We start from the raw sequence: 22,427 nt of genomic DNA, 5'->3' as shown, positions 1-22,427 counted from the left end.
AGAAGGCCAGCTCATCTCCTGGAATTTGAGACTGAGGATATGGAGGACAAGCTCCAAACATGCATAGACTGTTGTTATAGAGTAGCGTGCAATATTCCTCAAACCTACCAGGAAGCCATAATATCACCCAAAACAAGGCAAAGGAAAAATGCCATGGACAAAGAGATGTGATCACTAGAGGACAAGAAGACATTCATACTCACTCAATTGCCACCAGTTGAAAAAAAAACAAGGCCAGATTCGTCGCAAAAGGTTACAGTCAGAAACAAGGAATTGAATATAAGGAGACATTCTCACCCACAGCTGATATGACAAGTATGAGAATGGTCATGCAGGTCAGGCAGCACAGGAAAATTTAGTTTTTCACCAGATGGATATTAAGACAGCTTATTTGCATGCACAGATTGACTGTGAAATTTACATGGACCCAAAAGGTTATGAGCAAGTCAGAGTCAGAGACAGGTGAAAAGCTAATATACAGGTATACAAATTTCTTTATGGCCTAAAACAATCAGGCAGAAACTGGAATGCAATGGTACATATGCTGTATGTTTAATTGAGAATGGTTTTAAACAGAACCCAGCTGACAACTGTGGCATAATGAAAAGACATAATAAAAAAACTATTCTGATAATATGGGTTGACGACCTGATTATAGCAGTTAACAGTGAAAGTGTTCTGGAAAGCATAAAGGGGATTCAAACTGAAAGATCCAAAATGAAAGACAAGGGGAGGTTGAAATATTTCCCAGAGATAGATTTTGTACAAGCAGAAGTTCTAGTTAAAATGTCACAGGAGAGATATGTGAGAAAAATACTCGACAGATCGATTTGAGATGCAAAATTGCAAGTCTAGAGAAACTTGATGTGAACAGAAACTTGAGCATTCAGAAGATGCTGAAAGAATGAAAAAGCCAAGAAAGTACAAGGAGGCAGTAGGAAGTTTAACCTACTTGTTCACTTGCACTTGACCAGATATATGTTTTGTAGTCAGTAAATTATCCCAGCACTTTGCTGAACCAACAAAACAACATTGGAACACAATAACACATGTTCAGATACCTCAAAGGTACAGCAGAACAGGGATTATGAGAAATGACACAGAGAAACTAGGTTTCAGAGTGTATAGTGATTCTGACTGGGCATCAGATGCAACAGACAGACATAGTACTTCAGGATACTGTGTCAGTCTTAGCGAAGGAAGCTCTCTGATCTCATGGAAAACCAGAAAACAGCCAACAGTAGCACTATCTACTTGCAAAGCTATGGAAGTATAATAGTGCCAAAATTCCTGAAAGCAAAATAGCATATTGAATCACATGAACTGAATAAAAACTTGGACCAGGGCTGTCACTAGGGCTAATCATCATCAATAGGGCTCGAGCCCCGAATGATTTTAATCTAGCCTCGAATGTTTTATCCCGAATTTTGCCACCGGAGTGTAGAGGAATTAAATAAATGTTGATTGGTTTAGTTGAACAGCTGTTGGCGTTTACTGTACACGATTGTGACTGACATATCTCTCTCTCTCTTTCTCTCTCTCTATCTCTCTCACACACCCACACACACAGGCCAAAATACCACGAGAGTGTATGTCATACACCTATCGGTCTGTACAGCGCCGCTTTCACACCACATGACTAAAACTCCTTACAGCCCTTGAGCGCAACAGCAATAAAAAAACTGTTAGAAAACTTATTATTGAGATAATAGCCTAACTTTTAATTTTTAATGTTAACACAGTTGATAAAAGTAGGCTAACAAATGTATGTTGTGACACAAAGGAGGACCACTGTCTTTGATTATGAAAACCCCTGACATATAGGACCCTTTTGAATATTATTTCATATATATGACGTACAAAAGCCTTAAATTAAATAAGCCTAAAGATAGATCTAAATAAAATATAAACTGTTAAAGCGCTAAGACATTACAGTCTGAACATCATGAATTTCTATTCATGATGTTAAATTAATGCAGTATTTAAGTTAAAATACAGACATGGCTTAGGTGAGCAATGGGCCAGAACAGACTCGGCTGTTCTGTCAACAGAAAAAGGAATTCTCAGCATTATAAATACTAGTATGGTAATTGACCGTTTCGCTCAAGTCCAGTCTCGGAGATACTCTCTGATGATTCCACCCTCAAAGAAATAGGATAGAAAAGTCACCAAGAGCATGAAGTAGACAAGATACAAGCAGCAAGACAGCTGAGAGAATGAAAGATGAGAGAACAATAAGAGAAGAGAGGCTGTAAAAAATAAAGAAACACAATAATACATACAGTAGTGGCAGCATAAATAAGGAATGAAATTAAAGGTGCAGGTATAATATAGATTATTGTAAAATAATAATAAAGTGTAATAAAGAATCTACACAGCACTGCTTCACACTCAAGCTGTAAAAGAGATAATATTGCATGTGTAAGAGAGAAAATGTAATGAATTTAATGGACTCCTTTTTACTAGTAAGACTCTGAAATGATGGGAGAAGTCAGAAATATTATAATAAAAATGTTTATTATTAAACATCCTTATTAAAATCGGCAATCCATTGCTCTTCCTGTAATAGCCCGGACGTTAAGAGCTGAATATTTTGACCTGAATTTGTTGACCTGAATTTGAAGGCTCGTATTTTGTCGACCTGAATATTAATGCCTGAATTTTTTCAACCTGAATTTTAATACTTGAATTTTTTCAACCTGAATTTTAATACTTGAATTTTTTCAAGGACTTGAAAATACTTGAAGTAATGAAGTTTGTATTTTTTTTTTTTTAAGGATTTTTTTCATTCGGATCAAATTGCAAAGCAGAAAAATTCAAACTTCTTTTTTGTGACACGTTTTTATTCAGTTCATGTGATTCAATATGCTATTTTGCTTTTAGGAATTTTGGCACTACTATACTTCCATACAAAGCCTGAGTAAATGTCCTTAGCATCAGCCATCCAGGAATGTATCTACTTAGAGCAGCTACTCAAGGGTATGGATACATACCAATAGGCACAAACAAAAGTGCATGAAAACAACCAAGGTACAATAGCTCTAGCCAGAAACCCAGTTTATAAGCACATATATAAAGGTGCAAGCACACTGACACCAAGTACCACTTCATAAGGGAAACTGTGAATGATGGCAAGGTAATTTTGGAATACTGTCCTACAGAGAAAATGGTTGCTGACATTGTGACAAAACTAGCCACTAAGCTAAAGTTTAAGAGGTTTGCTCAAGACATGTTTGGCACTTAAAATTGTAAAGGGTGTATGTTTACATTGTTTATGTGAAAGAGAAGCTTTATTTGTTTTGTTCTCAGGTAACTCAATAAGCTAAGAGCAAGTGGGGTATTAATTATTGCACTTATGCTCAATATATTACAGCATCAGCCAAACTACCTTTTGTTTTATTGAAGTTAATAGTGTTAATGTTGGCTGTACAGAGACGATGCTTGTTCAAGTTTCTGAATAAATGTTCCAAAGTGGGTAATGAGACATGTAACATTTTGTTGAAAAGAACTGCGCACCTGAACTTAACAGCACCATTTGCATAAACTCATAAAAAACAATAAAAAAAATATATCAGATGTTGGAGAATCACATTGTAGTAGCATGTTGTCTAAATATTGTGAATAGATATTTTTGTCAGCTCGCCCATCCCTAAGCTGCTCTGTGAAAAGTGCATTTGCTTTACACTGTTTCGAAGCTACCTGTTAACACTGATGAGGGAAAAGAAAAACCTTCACAGGGTTAAACATTAGGATCAGAAGTATTATATATTAAAATGTATATCAGATCAGTTTTCTCAAGATATATGTTTTCTTTTACAAAAATATAATTTGATTCTCAGAAAAAAACAACATTCTTTATTTCTGAAGTGCAGGAAGTGTTCACTAAAAGACAAGCTGAAACTGTCCAACTGTACATGTAGTAAATAAATGAACCATGCATTATTAGAGAATAAAACCTACCCATGGCAATGTGGGTGTAAACCAAGAGGACTCCAAAAATGACCTCTATTCTCATTTCATCCAGATAACAGTCTGCTTGATAGAGATCTTGGTACTGAGTGATGAATGACAACAGTAGCAAGATGAAGTTCCTTTCACAGCACTATATATACTTTACTGAGAAAAACAGGAAGTTCCTAGGCCCCATGACTAATTATACCCCTCGGAAGTGGTAGAACACCACTGTGGTTTGGTCATCTTGTTCGAGGAACTATTTCTCCTGCTCATACTTACATGGTCATACATGGTCTATAAACCTCTCACAACAGCCTGGTCCTTTATAGGTATCATCATTGTTGTGTTTTCCATTTCCCCCATGATCATACTCACCTGTGTTGGATTATCCCTTTATTGCCATCAGTTAAGTGCCTGTTTTCTCACTGCATCTTGGTCTTGCTACTTTTGATGCCACTGTGTGCCTCATCCTTGTCCTCATGTTTGTATCTTTTCAGTCATCGCCTTGCCAGTCCTAGTGTTTTGCTTATGCAGGAGGGGGATAGCTGGTGTAATGAGCTTCAGGTGTGGCTAACTAGTCAAATGACTGAGAAAGTATAAGTAGTGGTTGTGGCAATGCGTGGGAAGTTTGGTTTGTTTCTGAAGTTATGCTTAATGTGCAGCCTTTTCTCCCCCTTACACCTCTTCATACAGAGATGTGAGTTAATTGTGTGACCTTGTTTGTGCTGAATGTGTGTGATATCATCGCACAATTGTCCTGCCATTTCTTAGGGTGATTAATTGGTGTTTCCACACACCATGGGAAAGTGGGGCGGAAAGTATTTACTGTTGTGGTACCTCCTAGGGGCTGATGGCTGTGTATGAGTGCTACATAACTGGTAAATTGAAAATGCTTATTATTAAAGTTGATTTATGAGATTTAAGTGGTTGGTACTCTACATTTTATTTGTTGCTGTGGGTAATACTGCAGCAGACTTTCGTTAAAGTATGTTGTGTCTTGATGCCTTTGTATATTTAGGTAACTGGTAACTAACATGTATGTTTTTGTTTTTTTTTAAAGGGGCAGGCCAGTCACTGTTTCTTGTTTTAGTCCTATGTCCTGTGTTTATTATTTTTTATTGAATTGTTTTAAGTGTTGTTCGTGTTTTGATTATCTGTGTGGTTTCCCTCCTCAAATTACTTGTTACAGCGCATTTTGTGGTCTTGGACAGGGCTGGGCCTGCATTAACCTGGGCCTCCTCTGGTGTAGGTGATCCCTGTGGGGAGGCACAGGCTGTGTGGTGTGTGTATTAAACGGTTTTCACTGTAGTGGTGAATACAAGATATTTTGGTTTCAGTGCATGCTGTGGGTGTTCTTTCTTTCTCTTACAGGTGGTGCATGTGAGCAGGCCCAACCCTTCTCAGAGTCTTGAGGAGAGTTCTTACTGTTATGGATTTTTACTGTTGACACCTAGATGTTTTAGTGTTTTTAAATTTTGAGGGTCCATGCTAGGACTAAAGTCCTGCTATTTTTCTACATCTTGAGTGTGATCTTTTTGTAACAGAGTATTGTGACTTGGGAAGGCTCCTCCTGCCTTTATTAGGAGGTGGGGTAGTCAACTTGTATCTCTGATACAACAGGTTATCCTGGTTCAGTATTAAGTTCTTTTTGTACATAATTACAATCTACCTTTTGTTTATTAGTACTACACATCCATTTAATCATGAAATCCTGATTTTGACATTCTTATTTCAGATATATTAATCTTAATAGGACCTGTAGGTAGGAATAAATCTATACTGATATATCTATATCTTATATCTATTATTATTACACTCTTAACCCAAATTAGTTGACTTTACTAGGAAATTGCGTGGAAACCCGTTGCACTAAACCATTTTAGTTTTTTCACAGAGTGAAACTAAACAGGTTAAGTTGTATTAACAAAAACTTTTTAGTGGGTGCAGCAGACAAATCAAGTTTGCATTAGTAGTCTTTACTAAAAATTAGTTCATTATTTTTTTAGTATACATTTTATAAAAATACTATTACATAATTGATTTTAGGTAGTGATAAATGTTATATTTAAGTAAAGCCTTATAATTAAGAAATACTTAAATTTAAGAAATAAACAGCACTTCAATGTTTTTATTGCTGATAAAAAAAAAAAAAACAGGTAGCACATCAATCTACTCAACAAAGACAAGTAACATTTTCTGACATGCAATTCTTTTGCTTGTTAACTGTGCAAATTGTTTACAGGAACATGAACACGCAGTATTCAACATACATATCCTTCTGAATGACTAGACATGCATTAAAACTGGCTAAGCTTTAAAACTTGAATCAAGTCTCTAAAACCTAAAGATGACCACTGTACACAGCTTTTGGGAAGTCGTTAATGTTTTCCCTCACAACTTCTCCCTCAATGATGATCTTAACTGAGGCTGGATTGAGATGCAGAGAAGATGTGAACACAGCACCTTCATGCTCAACAAGGAGGATTCCAAAGTCAAGGTGGGGGAATGAGTGATCATCAAAAGAGTCCTAACAATAGAGCCCATTCAATACATTACTCATTAAATAACTATCAATAATGTTAAACAAATAGTCTGACAGACACATGAGGAAATCTATGAATTAGTCATGACTGCTGTAGCAACTCTTCATTAAAAGGGTTAGTTCATCCAAAAATGAACATGTCACTCACTTATTTACTCCCATGTCATTACAAACCCATAAGACAGTTCATCATCAAAACAGAAATAAAGATATTTCCTTCTTTTGATTCATATGAATTTATTTTATTTTGCCTTTATGACCTTTATAAACATTTAAGTTGAGGTTACCTGGACATTTAATATAGGGACAGAAAGGTGTCAGGCTTCATTGAAAACTTACATTTTGTTCTGTAGATAAACAAAAGTCTTATGGGTTTTGATTGACATGTAAATGTGAGTAAATAATGACAATGTTAGAAAAAGGGTTGAAAGACCTGTGTTGCTCAATGCTTTCATAGAATTCCTGCTTGAGGTTCTTTCCCACAATCCTGTTGAACTCAGAGCATTATATTTCAAAACTACATTAAACTGTGGTTGGAGGCACTTGTATTGTGTGTGAGAAAAGACACTCATACTCAACCCTTATGCTGTCCCAGATGTAGATGAAATAATGAAAGTGAACACGATGGTAATCCATACAAACCCACAAGACACTGATTCATCTGTCCATCTGTGGTTGTGTGGATTGTGTTCGCTTTGCATGGTTTTTAAAGTGTCAGCTTTGGGGGTCTTGTATACTTGCATTATATGGACTCAGAGATTAACTATTTGTGTTCATCTGAAGAAAGTCATCAGGGAAAGCATGAAACTGTGTAAATGAGACTGAACAATGACATCAAATAATAATAGAAAGATAAGTTATAACACTCTTGAACATACCTGATCCTTCGTAAAAAGAGCGGGCCAGCGTTCCACCATCTGGGTTATGGCAGGCTCGGTCTCCACCTCCTCTTTTCTCCTTAGTGCAAATGTAAGGTCCATCTTCTCTTTCACAAGTTGTGCATTTGGTGTTCTTTTCTGCATTTCATCGACCAAGATCTTGCGTGCATCCTCAAGGCCTGTCTGATCAAATCCGTCTGGAAAGTTGGGTAAGTAGTTGAGTTCGCCTTTTTTTGCCTTCTTTATATTTTTGTTAGCTGGTTCTCCTGGGCTTGAATGCCCTCCACGCTTACCAGCATTTACCGCAACATCATGGCATCCTGATTGTCTGCGCTTTGACCTATAATTAGCCATTTTATATTTCAAACTGTTTTTCCAACCACTGCAGCGACTGGTTGAGCCTTTTTCCTGGAGACAGGGATGCTTGTTTATCAGTGCTGCTGCAATGTTTTCAAACTGAGCATTGTTTGGGTATGCTGTGAAGCCATACATGCTCTCTGCCAATCTCTCAAGGATCTCATGTTTAAGATCTTTTGTTACTTTAAGGAGTGTTCCATCCCTAAGATACAGCAGATTTGCTTGCCTGAGTCTATATTCGACAGAGAAATTTGGGACAACAAATAGCTCTGGCCACTGTGCTTGTCGCTCCTGAGACGATTTCTGAAAGGATCTCTGTATCTGCTGTACTGTGGCTGTCATCTAAGCTTTCTGCAGATTCTGAAAGAGGAACCAGCTGAAGTACAGGGATGACTTTGATTGTTGCTTTTTTCTGGGAGATCTGCAATATCTGACAGATTGCATAGTTCGTAATTAAATTCAGGATCTTTGTACTGGATACTGAAGCTGTAATGAAGTTCCAGCAATTCTTTAATATTGGTTATCAATTCCTCCACTGTAGCAGGCCTCCTATTTAGGGTGAACTTTCTTATATCTGCCTCAGTGAGAATGACCCTTAATGTCATCTTCTGGTCTGCCATCTGCATCACAAAAAAAGCTTGTTAAAATATGCATGTTCTCATTAACAGATGAATATGAATTTGCTAAGCAAAAAGACATAAAGGGGAAGGTTAAATTACATAAATATTTCTGACAGGTGTATTTAAGAACAGTTTGGCAGTATCTATGTAAAAAAAAAAATGAAATATGACCATTTAGGCTGCATCTGTTACACTTATTGCTGTTTAACACAGAATTTAGCGCCCGAGTGTCACTATTAAATTGTCTCCAAATCTGTATGCTGGAAGAGGGAAAACATCATTAACCTCATTTAGTTGCACTACAGACAGAGAGGGGTTAGTGCTGTCACAGAGCTCAAACGATCTGAAATGCTCATGATACCATGCAGTCATCTCTTTGCAGACAAAGAGGATCTTTGCCACAATCTTTTTGATCTGCTTGAATTTAGGGAGGCCTGCACAAAAACCAACAGAGAGCATCATATCAGCACAGTATTTTATTCCGTCTATGGAGACTGAAGATGCAACAAGAACTGATGCAAGCTGAGGAACTCTCTGGCAGAAAATTTGTTGGACATTCTCAGGGTAAGATGTGATTGATGACGAAGTTACCTTGTCCATTTCAACTGCTGGCTTAAAAAATGAGCTTGAGTCTAAAAAGTAAGCAATCATGTCCTGATGCTTAACAGCCAGTGTAAGAGCTACATTTCTGAAATTGTGTGCATTACGAATTACTTCTTTAAAAAACTTATGCTTTCCCTCAAAGCGCATTGTCCAGACATCTGAAAGTGGACCAAATGCCTTAATCATCTGAGGGTAATGCTCAATGAAGTGGTGTTTTGGGCGTAATCTGAAATCAGGAAATGTAGTTTGCAGCAGTTCCCTGTGTTCTGACACTTTGCAATCAAGAAAATGGATGGACTCTTCAGTGTGTTTTGTTGCTACCAACAACTCAACAATGTCTTTGAGGAGCAACAGAATGCTCCATGCATTGTCTCCTTCAGGTACTTTATGGCCAATAAGAAGTGGGAGGAGTCAGATTAGAGCCCAGTTCTCATGACCATTTCCACCTATGGTCCCTTTGGTTGAGAAGCCATGGACAATGGGTGAGGCTGGTCTGTGGAGTCATTAAAGGCATATGGAAATGTTTTGATAGCATGGTTCAATGCTTCTAAACTGAAATAATTCTTAGAAATCATGTCTGAAATGCAAAGTGATAACAGGAACAATGCCTTCAAAAAGGTCATGCAGAATGTCAGGGGGGTACCCATGAACAACATGAAAATGCTGCAGACTGCCTGTCAACACACATTCACCTTTTACACCACACTGTTTAGCTAAATTGGGATCTTGACATACCTCCTGTACGTGCTGGTTGTGACTTTCTTTTGTTCTGGGTTCAAAGCTGCCTGAAGAGACTTCTGTGTCTTGGATGTCACTCCTTGTTGCCAAGCAGAACCTGCAGAACTTGTCCACTGCAAAGCTCTCGAAGAATCCTGCCAAAGAATGAGCAGCCAAGTTATCAGCAGCCACATATAAGATTGTACCTTTAATACAAGCTCCCAGCTTCTCAACATATATGTCATGTTGCTCCAAATAAACCAGATCTTTAATGAGAGGATGGAAAATTTTAGCATAGCCAAATTCTTTTACATCAGACGCTTTACACAAGAGAGCAAGTTGAATGGAATGCAGTGTAGACCTGTATTTTGATGGCAGATTAGCTAGCACCCAATATACCACATTCAATTTGTGTTTCTTTTTTGACATTCCTAAAGGGTTGGGCACTTCAAAATCATCTGTGTAGCGTCCAACAGCAATTCTGAACTCCTCCCCTTTAAGCAGATTGCTTTCTTTACAGTTTGAACCATCTCTGTATGTACTGTACTCATGTGGCACATGCTTGTGTAGTGGAAGAGCTTTGTCTAAAATGTCTGCCCTGTTCAACATTTTCTGGATCATTTCATTTATTGGAACATATACAGTACTACACTTTCTTTCTTTACCAATAATATACTCTACTGGCCTAACCACTGTAAAATTATTGCTCAAATATGCTGCTCTCCTTTTAGTGGTTGATAAGGAAAATCTTGTTATGACATTGCTGTCTGAGGCAGCCCTGACTAACTGTCTCACAGTTGAATCATCTATATTTGTATATTGTTTGGGAATTTCTTTGAGTTATGCAGCAGTGGCTGGGACAGTTCACATATCTGTACAAGCTGTTGTATTATCTCTTGTATGGAACTTTCTGGAATGTGAAGCACAGTATGCATCTTAAAAAAAAGAGCTGCAAGGTTGTGCTCCAACTGCTTCCCTAAATCATGAACCTCTTCATTGGTGGAATCGTCACTGTCCTCTAAATCAGAGGTGTCATTTGGAGGCATACAGTAAGTTCTACTTGGGCCATTTCATCAGCTACATTAGCAGACTGAGAGACTAATTCTGGCCTGAAAATCCTCCAATTCTCTGTTCTGTGTTTTCTACTTCTATGTGCATTAAATGTAGAGTACACATTAGTATGGAAGTTACAATCTTTAAATGGACACTGGACTCTGTGATTAACTTTTAAATGTGTATTGTACAGGTGAGTGAACAAATCCCCTTCTGTGCAGGGTGCAGAAAAATCACACAACTCACAGTGAAATGTTACTTGGCCAGTTTCACACAGTTGAGCATTGTGGGCTTTCGAGTGAATCTTAGACAAGTGCACCTTAAGTGCATTAATGGAGTTAAATGTGCACAAACAATCTTGATGTAGGCAAGGAAATGGAACAGTTCTGCTGTAGCGTCCATGTTTTAACCTATAATGTTTTAATAGGTAGCCCCGTTTGTCACATATAAATTCATAAAACTTCCACTTCCACTGTATATTCACATGAACCTGTAAAAACAGAGCATAAGAAAACATTTAGGAAAAGTTGCAGATACAGTTCCACTGTAAAAGTTAATTAACACCTAGTAATGATCTCATCTTTAAAACAGTTCATTAAGTTACTACTACTCTATAAGAAAAAAACGATCATGTGAAACTTAAAGCAGAAAATTTTACATATTAGCTTAATACACAAAAGTTAGGGTTAGCCACATGCAAGCATGTGTGCATGCATGGACCCGTGCTGATATGAACCGACAGAAAAAACATATGCCAACAAAATACACACGTTGTAGCTAAACTGTGAACATACAAAAACACACTGAATAATGTTACAAACTATGACCTTATGGAAATAGCTAATTTAAAAGTTAACGTTATAGCTAAACTGTGAAACGAAAGAAAAACAGTGTCTACCGGCACAACAAAGAAAGATATGCACAGATAATACTCTTTATACACTCACCGATTCACGTTGCTTTCAAACATTCACGGTAAGGACGTAGCATCAGCCCAAACTCTTCAGGGATGCAGCGCTCCTTCAAAAAGCCCCTCCCTCTTCAAAAACGTAACATACTGATTGATGTCTTCTTAACATGATCAGTGGAGTCAATTTTTCGTCGGAATAGTGCAAACAACTAATATGATTTAGCAGTGACAATTTTTTTTTAAAAAAACATTAAAGAATAAGCAATGGCCACTTAAAATGTTTTATTAAGCCAAAATCCGGGTTTAGAGTATATTAATAATAATAATAATAATAATAACAAGGTAAAAAAAATACTTTAATCAACCAGTGATGAATGATTCTTTATTTATTTATTTATTTATTTATTTATTTATTTATTTTTAGAAGCAAGCACTGCAATTGCTCTTCACCAGGCACACAAGCTGGGAGACCATCATTTGCTTACAGAAGTTTTTTTGAAATCTATATTTACACGTTAATAATAATAAAAAAAAAGAAACAGACATTGCCTTGGCTGACTCTGCAGCAGAAAAAAAACGTTTCTGCCCAGTTAACAGGGGTGTAAAACCTCAGGCATTTCTGGAAAGCACGATATCACACAGTCATGAACATTCTCACATACTGGGTTTTCTGACTGTCCTGTTCATGGCTGTATGGTTGACACATACACAAACTCCTTGTTGTCCTGAGAAGGGGCTGTCAACAAAACACATCTATTAAACTACGTAATGCTACAAAAGATTGGGAAATACACTCACTGTCACTAAATATACATATTTAGCATATTTTTCCCCTGTAGTCTCTTCCCCAAAATGTGCATTTTAAAGCCATGAAAGGTTTATTCCTGTATTTCTTTCTCCATTTGGTGCACAAATGTGCTGTGTGTTGTGATTAGACATGATGTGGTCCTACCTTCAATCTTCAGCTGGAGATTATGAAATGTTTTAATATTCATGCCTGCATCAATGATGACTAAATTGTATTTCACAGAACCGCGGCTTTTGGCATTGTCTTGTATCAGTTTTAACAGCCATTTTGAGGAATTTGGTTTTGGTTGGTGAAGGTGGGTGTTTGGCTTTTTGAAAATAAAATGATTGGTAGATTTATTGTTGCTCACTATTAGTAAAAACCTGTCCTCCTCAGCCTTTTGCAGGTGCAGACGTTGTCCCTGAGCTGCATAACACTCAGTAAATACAGAATGTGTAAATCTACAGACAACAGGATCCTGAAACAGAAAACCTGCAAAAGCAAAAGACCAATTTGGACACTGAAACAAACCACTGTGCCACTTAAATAGCATGTAATTTATATAGGAAAGTTTTCAAGGAAAATAAGTACATGTATTCAAAAAAATCACTAAAAAACAACTTAAAAGAGAAGTTCTCTCCCAGAACAAAAATTTACAAATAATTTGCACACCCCCTTGTCATCCAAGATATTCATGTCTTTTTTTTTCTTCAGTCGTAAAGAAATTACATATTTTGAGGAAAACATTTCAGGCTTTTTCTCCATATAGTGGACTTTAATGCTGCCCGCGAGTTTGAACTTCCAAAATGCAGTTTAAATGCAGCTTCAAGGGACTCTAACCAATCTCAGCGAAGGAAGAAGGGTCTTATCTTGCAAAACAATCTAGCTTTTTCTTAGAAAAATTAAAAATTGTATACATTTTAACCACAAAAGCTCGTCTAGCTGTGTGAACTAGTTGGTGAGTGGACGAATACGTCGTCATGAGGTGCTATACAAGGAAGACAGAAGTATGTGAGTTCCGGCGAAAAGGAAGGAACGTAGGAATGGAATTCTGACGTAAGTCGAGGACCCCCTGTACTATGTAACCACATCCGAAGGTCATGCGTGATGTAGGCAGAACTACAGACCCAGTCTTTACTAGTGTGGAGAAGGAGGACCGCTCTGAAGTTGTTGCATGTGGAATGACCCAATGTGTCTTTATGTACTATATATGTACCTTTTTGTTAGTAAAGAGTGTTTGACTTATTTGCACTTCCTTGGTCTTTGCACGTTCGCTTTGTAAACAATGGGTCTGTAGTTCCGCCTATGTCACATGTGACCTTTCAACGTGATTACGTAGTATGTAGCGTCGCAGAACTACAGCAAACGTGCAAAGACCAAGGAAGTGCAAATAAGTCAAACACTCTTTACAGACGTAGGTTTTTCCATACAGTAATTCGGTAATGCTGAGTTCACACTGCATGATTTTAGCCCCGATTTTCAGTCGCTGACTGGTTTTGCAAAATCGCTGACAAATGCCCAAAATCTGAGCTCGTGCACACGAGTGACAATCATGCAGTGAATTACCAATGACATGATCTGAGTGCATCACTGATGTCCGTGAAATATTTGGCATGCTAAATATCCGGACCTGTCGGCGACTGAAAATACTGCAGTGTGAAAGGAGTTCTGACTGAAAAATACCTCAGTGATGACCTACAGCCAATGAGAGAGCAAGTTTATAGGTTTATATCTGGAAAAAATGTCTTAAATTTTGTTATATCAGAATAAATAAGATTTACAATAGCCTCAGAAATAAAGCAGAAACATTTGCTTGACCAGCCGCAGCAGCACATTGCAAAATTATTCATTTGTTCAGTTATGCAGAACGCACAATCTTTGTTCCTCACACAAACCATTTGGATTTCCAGCCTCGCGCAAGAACTCTGATCTCGAGTGCAATCTTGCATTATTTATTTCTCACTTAGGTTCGGTTGTGAAAAGTAGTTTGTGGACCAGACAGAGATGTCTGCGATTCTTCCTATTGTGAAGTCATGCAGTGTGTAACCTCCTGTCGCCGATCCATCATGCAATGTGAACACAGCATTGACTGAATGCTCCCCCAAATAGTTGTGCAGTGTGAAAACAACAGTGATCCGAAAACTTCATACCATGTGAACTCGGCATAAGTCTGCAAGCTAACCCACACTAAAATGACCCAAAAACAATCAATCTCAACCCCCCCCCACCCCCTGGACCGCTGCATTTAAACTGCATTTTGGAAATTCAAACTTATGGGCACCATAGAAGTCCACTATATGGAAAAAAAATGTTTTCCTTAAAAAAATCCCTTTACGACTGAAGAAAGACATGAACATCTTGGATGACAAGGGGGTGAATAAATTATTTGTAGATTTTTGTTCTGGAATTGAACTTCTCCTTAAAATAATGTTTGTGCATGTGTTCTATGCATTTTCACCACATTCTTTAATAAAGACTCAAATGTTATGTTAGTATAAAAAATATATTTATTCTTTTTCTTGATGAATTGGAAAAAATAGATTCTGTTTACATTCTTACGATTTTTATTCCATTAGGCATAAAAGCAGAAACCTACCCGAGGAAACTCCTGTAAACATCCACAGGATCCCAAACAGGATGTGGATTTTCATTTCGTCCATATTTCATTCCAGCAATAAACAGCTATCAGGATATTAGGAAAATGTGCTTCTTTATTAGTGTTAGATGTTAAAATGTGCATGGCCTTGCTCCATTGACTTGTCATTGATTCATCACAACTGGGGCTTGGATCATTTGTAAGAGGAAATATTCACACTTATGTGGCCGGGTTGCAAGATAAACACCAGGTTGTGTTCAAGGTACAGTACTGAGCCATCTCAGGGCACAAATACACACGCACACACACCCTGGACAGGTCAGACATTTTAAAGGCCATCTGTTTGTTGTGTCTGTGGTCAAGGCCCCGTTTTGGTAGTGATATTCTTCCTGCCATTGTTCCTCCTTAACTTTATGATACAGTATATTCAGACCACAGAACCGTATAGAACATGTGAGTGTTTAGGTGTGTTAGATTAAAAAATACTAAAAGTATTAGTAATAACTCAAACAGAATTTATTTCAGCATTCACACATACAGTAGATATGACATAAAAATTGAATTTACATTTCAAAATATTTAATACATTAAATTGTTGCCATTATTTTAATAGTAACATCAAAGCATTACATTATGGTTAGTATATTAGAAGTAAAACATAAACAAAATTAGCACTCAGTTTGTCAATGAATCTGCAGGAATCATGAGGCTGATTTAGCTTTTGAAAGTCCAGATGTGGATTGAGGATTATTTTCTCTGTTAAGCATCTGTTATAGTTACGGTTACATTTTTCTCATGTTTCAGTGAGAGTGATGACTGTTCATATAGAGGAGATCAGCTACAGTCTGCCTCTTCTAATCCTTGTTCAGGTTTACAGAGCTTCCTGCCTGGTCCTGATTTTTGGATGGAAAAAATAAAGCTCTGGTGATCAGCTTTAGACATTACATCAGCTTTAAACATTCAGTTTTCAAGTTGTTCATATTCTTGTTTTTACATGTTACATACTTCATATTTCAATATGGACTTTGGTAATATGTAAATTTTCCAAGCTAGCCAGTAATAAAGTCTTACTTTCTGGTGTTCTCCGTTTCCTGTAGATTCTGGGGTAGATGTGCAATGTTCCCACTAACACAGACAGTAGGATGATGACCTCAAAGAGCCACACAGACACAAACACAATGATGAAATCTGAGAGAGAGAGAGAGAGAGAGAGAGAGAGAGATTTTTCTCATTTTTTTGCTTTGTTTTGGTCAGTGAGTAATCATTTCTCTCAGGGAGGGGATCAGCACATGTGAGGATACCAGACAACTGCAACTGGTAGTAAAGTCAGTACTGAGAGCCTGGGCTAATTAAAAAAAAAATCTGGACAGTTGCATGTTATATGTAAACAGAACCATAACCATTCTATAAGTAAGTACACACAATGTTCATATTATAGGAACAACGGAAAATATGTGAAAAACATCATTTATTATTAATTTAATGATCTTTGTGACTTTGTGACAGTCTCTAGAGTTTGCAAAGAATGGTGTGAAAAACAAAAAAAAAGCATCCTGTGGTAACTGAAACATCTAGTTTATACAAACATAATAAAAGATGTAGAGACTATTGTGTGTATTCCCACACAATCTCCAGTTTATGAACTTCCCAAACCAGCTCATCTGGTACCAACAACAATGTCACAGTAAAAGTCACAGAGGTCAAACATGTGATTGGTTAATTAGATAACTGCATGAATGTGTACAGGTGTTTTCTAATAAAGTGGATGGTGCAGGTAAGTAAGAACCACTGGACAATAGCATTAGTGATTTTTGTTTTAAAAAATGAATACTGTGTTAGGAAAATTTATTATTAAAAAAAAAAAACAGACTCACCAGTACATTCTGGGAGTTCAAAGGAATTGTGGTTATGACTGACTTGATTCTTGACATGGCAGGTGACTTTTTCATTATGCTTTTTATCCAGTACGAGAGTTCTGTTGTCGTCCTCCAACCGAGTGATTGAATCAGAAGTCCAGCTGAAGTGGAGGTTGTCTCCATCAGCAGAACAGTACACTTTCCTGACTTTAGAGAACAAGCAGCTGTAGGACAATTTCACTGAGGACACCCTGGCTGTAGATTAGAGATAAACACGTCAGGATGAATTGCTTCAAATGCCTTTAAAAATAAACACATATTCAAACCAAAAATGCAAGAACAAATCAGAAACAGAATAACATAATTTCAAATAAACATGTGACAAATAAAAATTTAACTTCTAACAACATTAAAAGCCTAGATTTTTTGTTGTTTGATGAATATATATGTTTGCATGTTATTTAGATTAAGCCTCATTTGCATAAATAAATATTAAAATATAAAAATAAATCTTGAGAGAGCCTATAGTGTGGATAAATGTTTATATTTTATATTTTTTATGGAATAACTTGTGTGCTGTGTGATGTGATTAGAGGTTGTGTGGTCCTACCTTCAATGTTCACCTGGAGAGTAGAACTGCCTTTATTTCTCCCGTCTACATCAGAGATGTTTAAAGTGTATGTTCCAGAGTCGCTCCTCTCTGCACTGGTTAGTATCATAGTTTTATTATCATTAACAAACTGCCATCTTGTGAGATGTGGTGTTGGAGGGGAACTTTGATTTTTTCTATATTTTAAAATTAAACTAGTGGTCTTTAGGTCAAACCCATCTTCCCAGGGCATTTGCAGTTGCAGATGTTGTCCCACAGCTACATAACACTGATTCCTCTGAGTAAATCGACAGAAAACATGATCCTGAAGCAGCAAACCTGCAGAGGAAGAAAAAATCATTAGCAGTCTGTTAAAATTATTGCACACTGAAACACACCTCTGATCTGTGTGTTTATCTTCTTCAGTTGATTATTTCATTTGTTGGAGTTTAATCTGAAAAAGAAAAAGGCGGCCAAACAATATTGATAACAGAACAGGTAATTTAAGAATAAATAAATGTTATTTCAGCAAATTGTTGTCTTTCACTTAAAATTGTTTTCCCATCAAATTTAGCATTTCCCCCATCATCATCAAAAGACTAGAATTTTGATTATATACAAAGCATGACAAATGACACAATATAGATCATGCACTATTTGAATAAACACATAAAATATCACAAATGTCTGTGGCAGTGGATGGGTTTAGACACAACTGTCTGTAGGAATGGGTGAGTTTTAGTCACTAGTGTCTAAGGAAGTGGGTCAGGTTAATCAAAAAAATGTCTGTGGCAGTGGGTGGGATTAGTAAAAAGTTGAAACAGGTTGGGTAAATTACAATTGTCTGTGGCACTGGGTGGGGTTAGTCTCAAGTGTCTGTGGAAGTGGGTGAGGTTAGTCACAAGTGTCCGTGAGAGTGGGTGGAATTACTGAAGATTGTCTGTAGGAATAGGCAGGGTTGGTCTGTGGATGTGTAAAGATAATTACTCAACAGTGTCTGTGGGAGTGAATGGGATCAGTTAAACTTTGTGAAGGAGCAATGAGGAGAAATCAAACTTTGTGAAGAAACAGGTGGAATTCTTTAAAACTGGGTATGAGTTACGGCTGTCCTCAGGATGTCTTTTTTTGTCTCTGTATTCACAAACAGCTGCACATGGACATGTATGAGAGGAGCAGGACAGTGGTGAGGTGTGCTGTAGGTCAGACAGAGGTGTACAAAGTGGAGGTGGGGCTGCACTGGGATTGTCTCTGAGCCCCTTCCTCTTTGCTATGCTGATGGACCAGTTGTCAGAGGAGGTCAGACAGGAGTCTCCTTGGACAATGATGTTTGCAGATGACATTGTGATCTGTAGTGAGAGCCGGGAGTAGGTGGAGGAAAACCTGGAGAGGTGGAGGTTTGCGCTGGAGAGAAGAGGAATGAAAGTCAGTCATAGTAAGACTGAGTACATGTGTGTGAATGACAGGGAGGGAAGTGGAACAGTAAGATTACAGGGTGAAGAACTGAAGAAGGTACAGGAGTTTAAGTACTTGGGGTCAACAGTCCAGAGTAATGGAGAGTGTGGGAAAGAGGTAAAGAAGCGAGTGCAGGCAGGTTGGAATGGGTGGAGAAAGGTGAGCAAGAATCAAGGGGAAGGTGTACAAGACAGTGGTGAGACTGGCCATGCTGTATGGTTTAGAGACAGTGCCACTGAGGAAGACACAGGAGTCAGAGCTGGAGGTAGCAGAGCTGAAGATGTTGAGGTTCTCTTTGGGAGTGACACAGCTGGAAAGGATTAGGAATGAGTACATCACAAGGGACAGCTCTTGTTGGATGTTTGGGGAACAAAGTTAGGGGGACCAGAGTAAGATGGTTTGGACATGTTCAGAGGAGGGAGAGTGAGTATATTGGTAGGAGAATGTTGGACATGGACCTGCCAGGAAGGAGGCAAAGAGGAAGGCCAAAGAGGAGGTATATGGATGTAATAAATGAGGATATGAAGCTAGTGGGTGCAAGTGTTGAGGATGCAGAAGATAGGGATAGGTGGAGAGAGATGATTCGCTATGACGACCCCTGAAGGGAAAAGCCGAAAGAAGAAGAAGATTCACAAACATCTGCACTGGATTTTTATTTATCAAATAATTCTTTATAAAAGACAGACTCACCAGAACATCGGTAAAGTTGAACAGTATACTGGTCACGGCTGAAGTGATTTTCTACATGGCAGGTGACTTTTCCTTGTGGGTCTTGTTCCAGTATGACAGTGCTGGTCCCATTCTCCAGTTGAGGGAGCGCGATAAAATCAGAATACCAGCTGAAGCGGAGGTTGTCTCCATCAGCAGCACAGTTGACTTTCACAACTCCAGGGGACAAGCAGCTGTATGACACTTTTACTGAGGACACCTGAGCTGCAGATTAGAGATAAAAACCTCAAAATAAATTAAACACAGCAACATAAACTTAAAAGAGGAAGAGAAAGAGGAACAATGACTATCTCTTGGGAGCTTCTTCACTGTCTAACAAAGATTTAAATTGTAAAATCAAAAACCGTAGATTTATTTTGTGAAATTAAGTGTGTACATGTTTGCATTTTTAATTAGATGGGGCCTCATTTGCATGAATAAAAAATTAAAATATAATAGGGAATCTTACAAAGACAAATTTTATATCTTACAAACAAAATTTATATTTTATATATTTTTAAATTAAATTGTAGTGTGCTGTGTGATGTGATTAGAGGTTGTGTGGTCCTACCTTCAATGTTCACCTGGAGAGTAGAACTGCCTTTACTTCTCCCGTCTACATCAAAGATGTCTAAAGTGTATGTTCCAGAGTCGCTCCTCTCTGCACTGGTTAGTATCATAGTTTTATTATCATTAACAAACTGCCATCTTGGGAGAAGTGGTGTTGGTGGGGAACTTTGAGTATTTCTATGCTTTAAAATTAAACTAGATGTCTTTAGTTCAAACCCATCCTCCCAGGGCATTTGCAGGTGCAGTTTTTGTCCCACAGCTACATAACACTGATTACTCTTATTAAATCTACAGACCACATGATCCTGAAACAGTGAACCTGCAGAGGAAGAAAAAAAAAACAGCAGCATTCTGTTAATATTATTACACACTGAAACACACCTTTGATCTGTTTAAACTTCAAAAATGATCTTCTCCAAATGATTATTTACTTATTTGTTCAATTTAATTTGGGAATAAAATGGCAGGGAAAACATTATAACAGCACAGGTGACAAACTGTTGTGTAAATCTTTCTATGAAGAAGTATTTTTTCCAAATACATCATCCAAAGACTAGATGTTTTTAGATGTATTATATGTAGAATTATACACAAAAATTATGCAAAATGACATATAATAGATGATGCACCATTTACATGAACACATAAAATAATCCCAAAAATATCACATATTGTAGAATCATATTGTAGTAGCATATTGACTTTACGTATTGTGATTAAACATTTTTGTCAGATGACCAATCCCTAAGCTACTCCATGAAAACTTATTTGTTTTAGACTCCTTTAAGGCTACATGTTAACACTGATGATGAAAAAGAAAAGAAAAACCTGCACAGGGTTAAGAAGTAGGATCAGAACATTCTCTACTTTATATGTACAGGAAGTATTCACTAAAAGACCATGAAGCTGAAACTGTACAACTGCACATGTAGTAAGTAAAAGAATCATGCATTATTAGATAATAAATCTATAAAACCTACCCATGGCAACTTGGGTGTAAATCAACAGGACTCCAAAAATGACCTGTATTCTCATTTCGCCCAGAGAACCGTCCTCTCTCTGTACTTGATGGAGATCTTTCTGCTGAGTGATAAACAACTACAATAGAAAGATGAGGCTCTTTCACAGCACTAATAACACTTTACTGAGAAACAGAGGAAGTTCTGTGCACCACCTAGGCCCCTTGACGTTTAAGCAAGAAACTTGGAAGTGGTAGAGCACCACTGTGGTTTGGTCGTCTTGTCTGAGTAAATATTTTTCACGCTCATACTTACATGGTCATACATGGTCTATAAACCTCTCACACCAGCCTGGTCCTTTTTTAGGTATCATCATACTTCCACATCTTTGTTGTCTCATCATTATTGTGTTTTCCATTTCCCCCATGATCATGCTCACCTTTGTGGGATCATCCCTTTAGTTCCAAATCATTTAAGTGCATGTTTTCTCATTGTGTCTTGGTCTTGCTACTGATGCTACCATGTGCCTCATCCTTGTCCTCATGTTTGTATCTTTTAAGTCAGTGACAGTCCTAGTGTTTTTGCTTAGTTATCCTGGTTCACATATTAAGTTCTGTTTGCACATTATAATAAATAGAATCTGCATTTATATCCACCTTTGTTTATTAGTACTACACATCCATTTAATCCTGAAATCCTGAGTTTGATATTTTTTCATGTTTATTTCAGATATATTAATCTAATACGACCTGAAGGTAGGAATAAATCGAAATTAATAATAATAATAATAATAATAATAATAATAACAATTAAAATGATGATGATTTCAAGGCAAAAAATACTTCAATTAACCATGGACGAACGATTCATCATTTATTTATTGATATATTTATTTATTTATAGAAGCACTTACTTCCGGATTTTTAGCCTTCTTAAGCAGCGTGTTCGCGACGCCACAACGCGAAGTATTGTTCATTGAATTTACCAAGCCGTGTTGGACTATTGCCACTTTATTGGGATTATCTGTGTATGGACTTTATTTCACGTTTACGGAATTACGAGTTTTGGTTTCGTGAGTTTCGGTTTCGTTTCCGTTCAGAGTCTTATTTTCTGGTTTTTGACCCTTTGCCTCGCCCATTCGGTTTTCGCCTTTTTGTCTTTCCTGTCCGCTCTTCAGTAAAGATTGTGCTCATGGATCCTCAACCATCTGCCTCGGGTCAGTCATTACACACAGCAATTGCTCTCCACCAGCCACACCAGCTGGAACAATTTATTA

The 22,427-nt window shown here is 37.5% G+C and overlaps 2 long non-coding RNA genes across 2 annotated transcripts; both read right to left on the bottom strand.

The window, feature by feature from the left end:
• Positions 1–15,617: 15,617 nt before the first annotated feature.
• LOC131343307 (uncharacterized) lies at positions 15,618–17,124 on the bottom strand. Its single transcript, XR_009203132.1, has 3 exons — positions 16,892–17,124; positions 16,089–16,205; positions 15,618–15,910 (listed from the first exon to the last, which is right to left on the bottom strand). It is a non-coding gene; the product is annotated as an uncharacterized LOC131343307 (long non-coding RNA).
• Positions 17,125–17,501: 377 nt separating this feature from the next.
• LOC131364053 (uncharacterized) lies at positions 17,502–22,203 on the bottom strand. Its single transcript, XR_009206417.1, has 4 exons — positions 22,065–22,203; positions 21,173–21,290; positions 19,605–20,511; positions 17,502–17,801 (listed from the first exon to the last, which is right to left on the bottom strand). It is a non-coding gene; the product is annotated as an uncharacterized LOC131364053 (long non-coding RNA).
• Between the last annotated feature and the right edge of the window lie 224 nt (positions 22,204–22,427).

This window comes from Hemibagrus wyckioides, linkage group LG02 (assembly GCF_019097595.1).
Source record: "Hemibagrus wyckioides isolate EC202008001 linkage group LG02, SWU_Hwy_1.0, whole genome shotgun sequence".
In the NCBI taxonomy this organism is placed as follows: Eukaryota; Metazoa; Chordata; class Actinopteri; order Siluriformes; family Bagridae; genus Hemibagrus; species Hemibagrus wyckioides.
This window is presented reverse-complemented; position numbering and strand designations above follow the sequence as displayed.